The following is a 14,091-nucleotide window of genomic DNA, read 5'->3' on the forward strand; positions in this document are numbered from 1 at the left end:
TTAAACCTTTGTCATATACCAGAGCGTGTGTTTAGACTTAGGGTTGTCCTCAGACAACCAGGTTGTCCTCCCTACTGGGGAGAAAATTATCCCAGCCAAAACCAGGATAAGTAAGTAATTTTGTGCTTAATCACAAGTTCCAGATTTATTTCAAAGATCTTAGTAGGAAAATATCAAGTGGTGCAAGTGTTGCAGAGTGATAACCTCGCCTCATGTAGAGAAATAAGAATTGTACAGATTATGGCTCTGTTCAATATTTAAACAGAAATATTCAATTTACATTTTTAATGCATCTAGCTCTGTTGGTACTGAAATGTCACATAAAAAATCAACAGCAATATACTCCCTCCTCAAAAGAACCAGGGAAATATTTTCCCTGGATGAAACTGCCATGCTGTTTTCCTTTCACTGTCAGAGGGGAAACTCTGAATAAGGAAATGCATCACTGAATTGTTAAAGTAAGCATTTGATTAGAGAGTGAGGAAGAGATGGTTGTAGAGTGAGAAATCTGTGATACTGCAGCTTTTTATTTAAATAAGCTTTTTAATTTGAACATATGTTGAACAAGCAGGATGGATAAATCAAAGAGCCTGTTTCCATTATATGCATATTTTATTAGTGCAATCAGTGGGCTGAATCTCTACTGGTACATTACATGCCTAGGAATGCTTGCAGGAACTGTGGCCAGGTAGCATGGGTTGGCCTGCGCCTGTATGAGTGAACTCTCTCGGCCCTCAGGACTGAGTGCTCATATCCAGTCTGCCTAATGCAAATGCTCATGGTGATGCTCTGCCTCCCAGACTGTGCCTGGAAACTGGGAGGATGTCAGTTGGCAGAAGCTTGAAGCATGCAGAAGAACACGCTAATGCCTTAACAATGTAAGTATTCACATGCCAGTGAGAGGGAATTATCTAACCTAATAGTGAAGGCATAATACCTGTTACTTCTGCCACCTGAAAGTGACATTTATTTTCTCCTTCTCCTGTCTAGCAATATGGCAAGCTCATAAACAAGCTCATAAATATTGTCATTCTGTGTGTATGAATTTATTGCAGATTTTTCTGGTTTTGGTTGGATTTTTTTTTTCTTACATTCAGATCTGTGTGTGGAAATTGATTTTACATTTTTCCATCTCAGAGTACACCTACAGTCCAGCTTAATAATGCATGCAAAGCTTTGGCAGGCATTAATATAGCTCAAGCTTTATGATTTTCCTGATGGAGCGCTGCTTACCATCACAATTTTTTCTTTTCTTGGTTCACACAGGTTTTTGCAATCCAGACGAATTCACTGAGTGCTGAGCACCTCTTTCTTCCATAAAAATTCTTGGGAGAGCTGAAAATCAAGATTGAGACTGCTCTTAGTTGATCGGGAAGCAGTATTGTTACAACTGTTTTTAATTATTGAGTTAAAGGAACAAAACCAGTTCCAACACTCTTGAATCTATTAACAAGATGCAGCTTTCACTTTTAGAGACTGATGTTCAGTCATGGGTAGGTATTTTGTTACTCTGTGGGAATGTACTAGAAGTTACACTTGGTCTAAATATCCTAATGCTGAAGAATATGATGACACATATATATCTTGAAGTGAAAGTCAGGAATTAGGGAAGAATTAGCTTCAGACATGCATGTAGCTGATGAAGCTAATAAAAAAAATCATGTAACCAGCCAATGAAGATACATTTACTGTGTTTCTTCCATAGTTTTTCTAAAGAATAAAGACTGAAATTAGCCTTCATCATCAGGTTCACAATAGACATTCTGACCTCTTAGTACAATAGCTTATTCAGGAAGGATTTAACTTCTCAAAACTTTTTTGTTGTTATTTTGCCACTGAAAAATAGAATTTTCTTCTTCTATTAGTTCTAACTTAAGTATGATGTTGCAGCCTATTACGTTACGGTATTTACTGGGCATATGTGATTTTAATTACTCTGATTCCATTCCAGATTTTACAGTGAAAATTATCAAGATACTTCTTTTTTGCCCCAAGTTTTAAAATGCAGTGTCCTTGAAAAAGTAAGCTTTTCTGATACTGTGAGAGAATATAGGAGGATAAGTACGTGAATAAAAGGTTTACAGTTTTATACACATCAACAGCAACTCTTCTAAGTTATCATGTACAGCAATGCAACGAGGAGTATTGAAAAGTATGTTAATGCTTTCTGTGTTTCAGTGCAATGCAAACAGAACTTTCGTATTGTTGTAGGATTCTCACCAAAGTATTGCAGTAGAATATTTGCTTCTGACAAGGTATATGTCTTCATGGCTGTTATATGGTAAATCTAATTAAGATTTTAAACTTCATTAAAAATCTATCAAAGCCCAAAATTGATGGAAGTGTAGAGCAGTCAGTACTGTGAAGCCCTGAGAGGAGCTCCTGCTGGTTGCTATGATACAAATAATGAATAATACTGCTTCTTTTCTCAGCCAGTCATATTGTGTGGCTCTAAATGGGGTGAAAAGTAATTTTTTCCCATTTACATTCTCACTGTACTTTATCTACTTCTCTCTTCCACCAGGGTTAGCTTTTATTACAGGGCACAGCTGGCACATAGATTATTTCCAGCAGTGTTGAAGGGCCCACATGTCCTCTCGTGATCTCAGAAGCCGTGTAGTGATGCCATATAGACAAGTAATATAAATGTCCAAACTTGTGTAAGAATTGTTTAACAGCATCAAGTTGGTAGCTTGTGGAGTTGTAGAACAGTGAGAAAAAAGCTCAAGTAAATGCTTTGACAATGTTCCTCAGAAGAAGAGGGGAGTATCTGTTTTCACAGCTCTTTGATGCATGAATTGAACTGATTTTCATGGCCTCTCTATTCTCTTGTAGCTTTGCTGCTCCAAATTTTTGTTTTTACAGAGTGAAGTCTTTCCCACTAGAGCTTTCTGGGCTATCAATCTAGTGTCATCTGTTAGAGATGGTCATTGCTGAACCACATGTTCTTTTAAAGGAAGTGATGGGGTCTGCAGGCTATTATGTCCATGTACCTAACAGTACCATGCACTGATAATGATATCAAGCAGATCAATTTCTGTCTTCTCCAAGACTTCATGTCTCAGTTTTCAAAACAGGTCTTGGCCATCTGTCCTTTCTTGCTCTCCTCTTGAAAGAATTCATAATAGCAAACCTTCCCTTGAGTTCAATGGGACTGAAGAAATTATACTAAGCATGAATGAACACTGTGCACTGCATTGTTTATGGGAATAGGAAAGTTTAATTATCTGTGTAAGAACACCACTGCCATGACTTGCATTTTTGTCTCTTCACTGAATTGTGTTTATTTTACTTCAGTTACTTCTAGAAGAAGCCAGTCATTCAAGTGTTTTATGTCAGAAAGTGGCTAATAATGGCTTTAAGCTGAAAAAGGGTTGATTTAGATTAGACATTAGGAAAAACTTCTTCACTGTGAAGGTGGTGAGACCCTGGCACAGGTTGCCCAGAGAAGCTGTGGCTGCTCCATCCCTGGCAATGTTTGAGGCCAGGTTGGATGGGCTTTGAGCAACTTGGTCTATGGAAGGTATCCCTGTCTATGGCAGGGGGTTGGAACTAGATGAGCTTTAAGATCCCTTCCAATGCAAACCACTCTATGATTCTAAGTTAGTGATTTTGTGGAACTGATCTAAGCAGAAGCTATTGGCCACCTGGATAGTTTACTGTTTGAATCAGTAAACTACATAAGCTTAAATGAGGTTAAGTTAATTCTTATTACTCTGGAAGGATGAACACCTAAATGCTGTTAGAAGTAATTTTCTTCCTAGCAAACATGTACATTTTGTTTTAGATTGGGGTTGGTAATTACACTTTTTATACTCCTGCTCTTCAACAAACCCATGCTTCAGATGTTTTTATCTCAAATTTTACTTTAGAATCATGACACTAAAAACATGCTGTACACCCTGAGGTAGATGACTGTCTTTTCCGTTTTACTGCAATTAACACAACTCTTATGGGAGGATCCCTTCCATGAGGTAAATCAAGATAGCCATAGAAAGCAGTGCATAATAGCAGGTTACCGTCTAATGCCAGTATATTTCAACTGTATTTCAGTCAGCCATTCTCTTGCAATGAAAAAATAGTTTTAATTATAATCCCTGTCTGCATTATCAGACTCATGTAATTAACACACAGCTACTCATAAAGGCCTTTGGAGATTACAGCTGTTATTAAGAGTAACTGCCTGTCTATTCCTGTGTTACGTCTATGGTTCACTTAATCCCACTTTCTCACATACCTCAATTCTTTCACTTTGCTCCCTAGACATTTAAGAGGATAATATTTATTCATGTAATTTAAGTTCATATAATTTAACAAAGAGCCAACAAAGTGACTGTTTAAGGTAAAAGTTTTTCCATCTCTGTTATCACTGAAGGCAAAATTACCTGAAGACTATGCAGGTTTTGAACTGGAAGAGCTTTGCCAGTAGGTTGCCAATTCTGGAATGACTTTGCCCAAACCTTATAACATGAAACTCACTTTTAGTGCTCTTCATTTGATGTATGGTAGAAGAATACTCCTTTCACTTTCTGATGTGGAAATCGTATATATTTATGTAGGTTCTATTTATGTAGTATTATGTGTACTACTATGGAGACAGTAGCAAGTACATTGCATAAATCAGCAAAGACGTAAGGAAATGCTATTTGTGGTAAATGCTTTATATGAGGTGCAATTGTTTGAATATTAAGATTCTTAACACATTTCAGGTAGGTGAAATTTTATAAATATTTGATGAATAATGTTCAATCATTGGTAACTTTTGCGAAAGCTGAACCACAGAAGAAGAACCTAAAAGATTCTGTATCTCAGTGCACTGATCTGTTTTCACTAACTCCTCCCACTTGTAATTAATTTTCTAAAGAATAGCATTTGTATTGAAAGGAAAAAAACAACCCCACACCTCTGTGTACTCTCTGTATTTCTGAAACATAGCAATTAAGAAATGGATTGCTGTTCAGTTAGATTAACACTCCATTTTTTTTCCCAAAGGCATTTGTGAGACAGAGACCAGTCTTGAATCAATACTGAACTGCAGTAAGACATTGCCATGCAGCCTCTAATGTCAGCATTTTAATAGCTGTTGCCTGTGGTTCATGTAAAGTAAAAAGCATTTTGCCTTTTTCCTCCTGCCTCAGGAAGAGAAAATAATACTGAGTATTCTGTAAAAATTTCCAATTGAGAAGGAACATAATGACAGAAGCAAATCCATATCCTGTCTGTCTGGATGAACTGTCTAGAATTACTTTCAATTCATCTGTAGGTTGCACTTTACAAACAGGACTTCTAGTCTGCTTTATATATTTTAGGGTGAACTAGTGAAGTTAGATATTTAGTTAGATATTTCTCCTCTACTTTCTGCTATTTCATCAATGCATTAAAGCTGATAATATGAATTTACAAGATGTTAAAGAACATTTTCTTTCAATCTGATTCACATTCCTTTTTATTTTACTGCTTAATGTACTTTGCAAGTAGCCCAGCATAAGGGCAGAGTAATATCCAACTTTTAAATACTGTTTTCATGTCCTAGCTGCAAGAAATATTTTGTGGATATTGCACTCACAAGAGCTAAAGTTTTATTTCAGTGTGTAATTAAATGATCCATTTTCCGTATTTATTGCTTTGTGCTCTTTCTGCAATTTTGCAATAGCTTTCAGTTTAATAATCTCTTGTTTTAAAGGTGGGTAAAGCAGAAGGTATTTTACTCTAGGTAAAGAATGCACTGGATGAAGGAGCTGGCAAGGTGGCACTACAAGAGATGATGATTGAATTCTATCAAGTTATACGTCACGAAATTGAAATAGACAATAAAGTTTCCAAAAAAGCTGTTAATATAGAAAACAAAGACCTGTGTCAGGTAACTTTTCCAGATTGCTAGTAAGCCTTGACCTGTACTGTGCTACACCAGTTTTGAACATGCTCACTGGATATACTGACAGGATACTTTGCACAGCTAGTGACAGGCTGTCAGCTTAAAACAGTAATTCATTGGAATCTTATGGTCGAAGTAATACTCATGGGGAATTAAGTGTTTTCAACAGGAAGACCAGTTGCTGTCCACATGGTGCCAGGAGTTTCCATTGCAATCATTGTTGTGATGGAACCTTCAGCTGGATCAAATGAGAATCATGGGACTGTTATCATCCAGCTGACCCTAGCAACTACTCCAGCATATACATCAGGATTTTCTATCAATTATCTTAAACTGTGCACAAAATATATCTAAGCTATTTTAACTGTATGCAAAGACTGTTCTGTGTACCCTTTCCTTCCTGTATATGCACAGACAGTTTCTAGAGACTATTTAAAATCTGCTGATTTATGTACAGCTTGGTCTGTTCTTACATCTGCAGCACAAACTGCCTGGGGGAGCTGGCTGGACTGACTGGATTGTTAGTGCAAGAAATTAGCCAGTACCTCTGCTCAGGTAACATCTTTCAGTTGGTCTAAGCACAGCTGTCCTGCCTAGGGGAATCTCCAAGGACCTACCCCATAACTCCCCCTTAGCTCCTGTGTTATTCCTTCATTTTTAAGCAGACCAAGAGTTGAGTCAACTGGGAGTTCAGTTATTCTGCTGAAAGTCAGTCCATTATCTCATATTTGAAGAAAGCAGCTCAGAAATTCTCAGCTTGATGGGGGGATTGCTGATGAGGTGTGCTGAGTGCACACATGGATGCTGCCCTTGCACCCAGCAGCAAGGGCTGGATGCTCCATAAAAGGAATGTGGAGGGGGCTGGAAGTGAAAGTGAGCAAGGCCAGGGCAGTTGTGCCACTGCAGCAGACCTAGTTCCATGGTACCCACATAGAAAAAGCAGAGCAGGTGACAGTGACTGATGGTGATGGTAGCCAGGGTAAGTCCAGACTAGCTCTTCATTATGTCTTCTCTAGCAGGTCCAAGGTCAAACTGAGAACTTGAGGTGGGAAGCTGGATGCAGGTCATATTGGCAGCATAGCTCAGCCAAGAGAGCAAGAGCAAGACCTAAGCTCAAAGGCACCTCTTGGGCAAAGGAGAATCTGGCAGGAATCTGCTCAGTCTTCTCACAGCTCTCTTTCAAGGCTCCACAGCTGCACTGTCAAAACTGGTCCTGAGCCCAAGCAGCCAGGTCCTCTGGAAAGGCAAGAGGCAGTCAGAGCTCTGACAGCTACATCATTCTTGTAACTGTACAGAAACCTCAAATTCCCTCCTCCTACTGCCATTATAATGTAAATTCCATAGATTCCACCAGACATACCTCTTTCTTTTGGCAAAGGATATCCAGAAGTCAGTTTTCTGTAAATTACAAAATATAAAGGAGGAGAGGTGCTATGCGCACTGTTCTCCACCCAGACCTTTACACAATAGCTAGGCAGAGCATTCAGCTGGCAAGGATTAAAAGTAAGAAGAGGTAAAGGGGGCATTTGAATCTTTTGTGTAATTGATGCATGGCTCTTGGCTGTATGTGATGTGGCACCTTGGATCCTGCTTAGATTTGTATGAATGAGATTATTCATTAAATAATGCACCTTCAGGTTACGACAGCATGCATGGAGTCTGTAAAACAGCAGACATCTCTATTCAGGCTTTGAGGTACTGATCCTGCAGTACAGGGCACTTGAAAAGGCACCAAGTTTTGGATACCACTGGTTAGATAACAGAACAAATGTCATCTGCATGTCAATTCAGACACTAAATCACTAGCCAGTAATGTGTAAAATCACTTTTGTCTGTCTTGCAGCCTGTAAAATGCATATAAAACTTCCACGACTCTAAGTTATTATTTGTAAAGAATTCTTGCAAGTAATTAATCCTTGAAAGAAAGATGTAGATATTATATTTTATTATAACTGACTCATATATAAACAGCTGCTCTGTGATAAATTGATATTTGGAAGCAATATTCTGTTCTGATAGAATAAGAAATCACTACCATGGAAGGTTCATCGTTCTGTAAATGAATCCAGATGATAAAAATCCCTGTCTTTACAGGTCAGGCAGGCACACTAACAGATACAGTTGCTGTCTAGATACCCACCAGGTTTTTATTTATTTTGCTCTTAGTTATTTTGAGGAATGATTGTGCTTCATGAAGAAGAGGAAATGCAAAGAAAGTGGAGAATACGAGGTAAGAGGACAAAAAGATGGTAATGATACGAAGAGATTAGGAGAGTGAAAACAAAAGCTGTCAGATTCTATTATTCTTCAAAAACTATGTCATTTAGGTTCACCTCTTCATCAATTTGTGGGGTTTTTTTTAGGTATTATCTGCAGCTTTGTTTTTGTTGTAGAATACCTTTCTTTGTTTCTACCAGGATGATGAATTTGTTGAGTAAAAAATCCTTCAGACTAAAATTAGATACGCTGTTAAGTTTTGCCATGCTGAAGTAAATCATTCTATTTCAGCTTGCCATTGGGATGGAACTGATGCAAGATAAAACTGAACCAAAGTCACAATACCATTTACAGTATCAGAGTAAGAAATGTTTCCTGTTTGTGTATTGACTTGCTTCCAGAATTTCCTAAATACCTATCAGAACCCTTTTTAGAGTACTCGTATGAAGATAACTTGATAAAAAATAATTTGTCGATGTTACCAAATTAGTGATTGCCATGTGGCATCTGTGTAGCATCTGTTTAACAGACTTCCTATAGGCATAATTACCAACAGCAGTTGCAACTGTCACAGTGTGTTTCAAGAGAAGAAAAGGAAGCCCGTTTGCATAAATCATCAGATGGTCTTTAAATAATTTAAATATAAAGTTCTAAACAAAGACCTTGTAAGACCTTAAAGAACTATCATGATCCTTCAGGCAGACAGCCCGCAGCTCAACAATACAACACAAGCATTCATAACAGAAACAGGGGTGTTACTTTTGTGTTCTGAATTGCATAAACAAACATGGGCCATTGATAGGGGATTATTTTTAATCCTCCTTCAATCATAAACTTTTAAATAATATGAATGTATATTTCAAAAAAAATCTTTTTAGTCTTTCGTAAGCTCTTTGTTAGGCCTATGCATCAATAAATGCTAATCTTAGAATGCTGTTTTCAGGTTTTCAGGACAGACTGCAAAATCCTGTCTCTCTGAAAGGCAAGAATAATAGACTTCATAGCACAGGTAGAGTATACTATTTATTCTTCTTTTCCATAATTCAGCCCTGAAGAATCAACCTGTTTGTTAAAAGTGTTTCAGTCAAAATGTTGTTTATAGTTAATCAAACACGCACAAAAAAGGGCAATTCAATCTCTAAATGAAAAAAAGTCCTGAAACTGAGTGAAAACAGTTTTTATTCTTAAAAACGTATAGTCAAACAAATGCCAAAAGCTCTTTGGTCACTGAAAGGCTTCGCTACATTTTTAAGTCTGTTTTCTGCCTATGTGCACTCAAGTCACAATTGTAGAGAAACATTTTGCAGTAGTGTATGCATTCTGCTCCCTTTAAAAGACTTTCTTTGTGATCTGTTTGCCAAATTATAGACCAGTGAGAAATATCTAGGATGAATAAAGGTTTATGGAAATGTAATTTGTGTTTTGGTTTTGGCTTTGGTTAGACAACCTAAGTTAGTTCTCACAAGTAACAGTCAATACAGAAGAACTTGCTATTCTAATCTGGAAATTAGCTAATAAAAGTTAGCCAAGAATGCTAAAATAAGACCCAGCTTGTTTTTTAGTACATATGCTAAATATACATAAGGAGGTAATTTCTGTGTTTAAATGCTGGCAAAGAGCCAGAGATAGTCCTTGTGATCCTAGTCCCTGTGAGATTGTATGGCGGTATTGTACATCTGACTGTTTGACAGTTATGCTTTCTGCTTCAGAGCTGTATTATACCAAGTTCTGAAGTTTCTCTCCTGTGTCCTCAGGAGAGAAACATGCACAGGTTCATCTGACTTTTAGCTGCTATGATGCTCAGATAATGAAGCTATGTGATTAAATGAAGTAAGGAGCGTTCCATGCAATCTTGACTTAGTAACAGAATAAGAGAAATGAGCTCCAGGGTGATAAGAGTGTCAGGAATGACAAAGAAATATTTCATAACTGATGTAGTTAAAAAAAGTTTTCTTCATAGGATACAATAAAAAAGGTTTGTAAAAATGAGTAAACCCACATAGTAGAGAAAGTGCTGCAGTAGGGCTAGTATCTGGCATATTACTTCCCAGGGGAATGGATGAAAGCACAGATTTCTCCTCCTGCTATTCTGGCTGTTGTTTGAGTGACATATACAGAACTACCGAGAGCAGGCCGTGGAGATGTGCAGAACTGTTGCTGTATCTCAGGGTTCACACGCAGGAGATAGTGCCAAGTGTAGCATGCCATATTCCCTAGCCTGTTTGGCAGTCTACCAGGTAGGCTAACTACAACATTCCAGGTCAGTTGTGGACATCTGATGGTATATCAAAGGTTTTTGAAGTTTCATATTTTAATCACCTAAATTGATTATGTGGATTTTACTTTTTGTGTTTGTGTAAGTTTTTTAAAAAATATTTAAAGGTAATTCTCCTGTGTATGTTTTGCTCTTGCCAAATACATTTTCAGTGTCATGAATCTTTGGCCTATGTATCAAAATCAAAGTAGATTAGAACCCAAGCAAAACTGCAGAAATCCCAACAAAGCATTACCAAGTTGAAGTTTGCAACTCAAGAACATCTTTGTCAAATCACTAATGCGAATACTCTTGACAGTAGTGACTGTATGGTGAAGTAATTAAATAGCACTAGGATAACTGTTGTTTTAAAGTGATATGGAGTTCTTTGCAGGAAGTACTTTTTCTGTTGTCAAGAAATCATTTAAATAGTAATACTGCTTACCCTTTCTTCTTCATTAAGGCCCAAATAGAAAAGCTATTGCAGCTGATTACTATTCTTTTACTACAATTCATATGCTGCACAAAGGAACTCAAAGGGATAGTTTTCAGAGCACTGATGAAACCGGATGATTCATCTAATTCAAGGTGTGCTTTTAAATAAAACCTTATAATTTTATGTAGTAATATAAACCTTCTCAACATACAGAAGATTAATTTCATTATCAATAGTCATTTATGGGATATGGCTGTAGAAAAGATGGAAGGTATTTACCATATTTACCTATATTACCAAATTACCAATTTACCTATATTACCAAATTACCAATTTACCTATATTACCATATAGGCACAGGGTTTCTTTCAAGAGGATGGATTGCCGCAGAAAATACATGGACTCAGAGATCAATATGATCAGACAAAAGCTGTTTATTGCTAAGCCTTAACTCCTTATATACTGTTTCTTACATGCACTTACAGTGATTTGGCATATTATGATTGGATACATGTCTTGAAGACCCTTAGTGACTAACATATAATTGGTTAAGCACAGGTGTGAGAACTTAACCTTGAAAGCTTGCCAACAGTCCACAGTTCTCATAACTCAGTGAATTCCAGCTTCTTCTTATCTTGCTTGTTTAGGCTTCCTCGGGCCTCTCATGGCCTTGCTGTATCTTTCGGGAGTATTCAGAGTTCATGTACCAAATATCCATTCTCCTGTGAGAACACTGTCTCCACAATGGATAGAGGAAAGAACACTTTGGAAAATACAATACAAAAAATCAAGAAACACAGAAAGTACTAAAAGGTATTTTGTACTTCTTAGCATTGAATAATTCATGTTGGATATAATCTCTTCCTTAAAGCACAGACAACTCAGATGTTGGATAACTTGGTCAGGATCTTGCTCAGCTGAGTTTTAAGTATCTTTAGGAATGGAGATTTGTCTATGTCAGCTTTTTTAAGAGCAACCTTTGCCAGTATTTAATACAGATTATTTTGGAATTTAGGAAAAAAAAAAAAAGTGTTGGACTTTTCCTTCATGTAACTTGTGCCTGTTGACCTGCACCCCTTTTTAGGATTAAATTTATAGCTTGGTGTTCATCATAGGCATAAACTAAAATATTCTGGACAGAAAGGAAATATTCTGATTCTTCACAGCACAGCTTCAACCCTTTCCTGTGGGGAATGCTGGTGCTGGCTCCTTCTGAATCCCACCCCCCTCATTTCTGGAAGTCCCACTGCTCTATTATTTTTTGAACATAGGGTCCTTGTGTCTAGAAATTCCCTTTCTTTGGGGGTAAACAATTATCAGCTGGCAAGTTTTTTTGTATAGAGGAAAAGAAAGGTCTTAAAAGAAGCATGAAGAAATAGGCCCCCAGCAAATCTGGGTTGCCACTAAAAGATTCCTTGTGCCAAAATGGGAAGCTTTACACACTTCATACTTTATGGGGCATGTATGAACAGGATAAAGAAAGAGTCAGGAGAGCCCTGGAAATCTTCCTCCCTCTTTCAAAACTCCATGACAGAGGGGAAAATTTGGTTGTATAATTTTGGCAGCTCTAGTCAGAATACAAATAAAATTGTATTGACTGCTGGATGAAAGCAATTCTAACATATATGAATGTACAGAGAAGGAGTTAAGTTCGCCTTTATGAAATGCATAGTACTTCACTGTGGCGACTGAAACAGTACAAATAAATGCAAGTAATGATAATGAGTCTATATACTTCCCACGTGGAAGATTTTAAAAAGATAGGGCAGCTCAGATGATGATGTCTTCTGCATCAGATGGTATTTTATACTAGCTGGATCATTACACTACAGCAAATTTTCTCTTTAAAAAGTTATTGCTAGAAGAAATTATTTTCTTCTTGCTCCTTTGGTGGATTTACAAGATATTATTATAATAAAACTTTATTTCTAGACACAGTGATGTTTATTGGGCTTTTGAGTTATCAAGAAAGCAATAGAGTGGATAAGAAGAGAAGTGGTTTCAATCTATTTGCTATTGACTTGAAATTCGGAAAGACTTGGATTCTGCTACCAAAAGGTATTGGATAACGGGTTTATCTAACATCCATTTTCTTTCTACTTAAACTATTTAATCTCTTAATTCCTTAGGGAATTCCTTAGCAGAGTTAGCTTTTCTTGCAGTTTTACATAAATGTTTAAATTGAGGATGTTTGATCTTACACTATTACTGAATAATAATTCTCATAGTCACAGGCTTAAAGGTATGGAAATAAAGGATCTTATAGTTAGCAAGTCTTGATTTTACATATATATAGTATTTTACTTACTTGTAATTCTGTTTAAAAATACATTATTTTTTTTTGTACATTACTCTCTGATTCATTGCACATTATGAAGTACTTTAATAATAAATTCAGTTTAATTTCTCCTAAAATCATACATACTTCTTTAATGACATGGTAAAGAAAACATAACCAGGTAAATATGGCAGGAGATATTCTGACAGATAAAAGAATGTGATTACAAAACCTAATAAATATCGTATCAGTGATAAATAACGCAACAGTGGTTTCAGTTGGATGGTTTTCTAACTTCTACAGTGTGCCTTGAAATGCAAACAGCAGAACAATTATTTTTCTTCTGCACTAGTTTTTTATTGATCATAGGTAAATTTGTGAATACATGGGTCACTTTTGTGAGGAGGAATGCTTTTTTGGGGTTGTTATTTTTCCCCTGGTATTACTCTGGATTCTGACTTTATTCTGGCAAAAAACCTAACTGATTGGTTTTATTTTATACCAGACCAAACACTGAAACCTAATAACAAAATCAGACTAAAACTTATTTAATGGGTTTTTCATCAGTGTTTGAATGAACACATTACCTCTTCTAAATTAAAGAGCTGACAGAATCACACTTTGGTACTTTGTGATCTGCGGAAATGTAGTTAGAGTCTTAGTACAGTTGCTTTCACTAAGGCAAGATCAAATGTGTACAGAACATACTGTACACTTGTTTGTCCAACCACTGAAAATAACTCAGAAGCGGGAGATTCCACAGGCACCACAGATAATGTGTTACACTGCCCTAGCAAACGGAGAATGCTCCCCAGCTGTAATAAAGAAGAGTTGTTAGAGGTTACTAAGGAAAACTGTGGAATCTCTTTCATAGATGTTGTCATGAGAATTTAAGCAAACATTTGCCAAGGATGGAGCAGATACACGTGATCTTATAAAGCAGGTTGCTAAAACGGATATCCAGAAGTCCTTTTCCTCTGAGGTGCTCTGAATCCTTGTTTTCATGTGTGTAAAGATAGTGGGTCTTTTTA

The 14,091-nt window shown here is 36.9% G+C and overlaps 1 long non-coding RNA gene across 1 annotated transcript; it reads left to right on the forward strand.

Moving 5' to 3' along the window:
• Window positions 1–457: 457 nt before the first annotated feature.
• LOC133223542 (uncharacterized) lies at window positions 458–6,920 on the forward strand. The gene is made up of 4 exons (XR_009728602.1): window positions 458–878; window positions 1,952–2,021; window positions 6,357–6,430; window positions 6,895–6,920. It is a non-coding gene; the product is annotated as an uncharacterized LOC133223542 (long non-coding RNA).
• The last annotated feature ends 7,171 nt before the right edge of the window (window positions 6,921–14,091 follow it).

This window comes from Neopsephotus bourkii, unplaced genomic scaffold (genome assembly GCF_033783945.1).
Source record: "Neopsephotus bourkii isolate Nb327-2 ecotype Australia unplaced genomic scaffold, CSIRO-AGI_Nbou_v1 NB_1638, whole genome shotgun sequence".
Lineage (NCBI taxonomy): Eukaryota > Metazoa > Chordata > Aves > Psittaciformes > Psittacidae > Neopsephotus > Neopsephotus bourkii.